Here is a 958-nt window from a genome sequence, read left to right as displayed (position 1 = left end):
AGAACGAATGGAAGAACATATATCGTATGTGTGTGTGTGTGTATATATATATATATATATATATATATATATATATATATATATATATATATATATATATATATATATATATATATATATATAACATTGTGAGAATTGAGGTAGAACCATTGGAGACGTAAACCAGACAACACTGAAAGACAAAGGTTCACAAACTGACTCTGATGTGAAATAAGACCATAATCTCGTAACATGGTTTACAAAACTGAAAAAAGGAAAATTTCTTATTTTCCCAGAAAAGAAAACATAACACAACCTTAACAAATGACGGAAATCCACAATTTTCATGGTGGGAAAAAAAAACCCAAAACAATAAATGGGTGAATCTGCTAGCCTCTAGAGACTAACGCCAAACCTAGCTTGTATAGTTATATAGTACATAGTGACGATCCCACACTTTCAGAGTGGTAGTGTTTAGTTTTGGAGTTCGGCGGTTTGAGAATCTCTAGACCTGGATCAGCGGCGGCCTCAGATAGAGGACCACGCAGCAGGTCAATTAACACAGCCGAGTCACACGAGCGGGACGACGTTCCCCATTAAAAATACAAACTGTCCCGCTTAACACTCCGCTTAAAGGACTCCAGCCGTCACCGCCCTCAAACGATCCTGTTTCAGTTGGGCTTTGCAGAAACTTTTCCATTTCTTAATTGTGCGTGGTTATTTTTTTATATAGGTTTTTTTAGCAAACCGAAAGAGACTGACGTGTCAAGATCAGACTTGTAAAAGTAACAGATAAAAGAAAAACAAATGAGAAAACTAACGGTCAATTAAACCTCATCAGTTCTTAAGATCCCTTTGTACATCTGGCACAGCGTGCCTCAAAGGGTCAACTACATGACCCGCATAGGAAGAGGTCAGAGGAATATAACAGTAACTGTAACTGATTAAAAAAACGATGCAGTCATGTGCAAAAGTTTTA

The sequence above is a fragment of the Salminus brasiliensis genome, chromosome 14, assembly GCF_030463535.1.
Source record: "Salminus brasiliensis chromosome 14, fSalBra1.hap2, whole genome shotgun sequence".
Taxonomy (NCBI): domain Eukaryota; kingdom Metazoa; phylum Chordata; class Actinopteri; order Characiformes; family Bryconidae; genus Salminus; species Salminus brasiliensis.
This window is presented reverse-complemented; position numbering follows the sequence as displayed.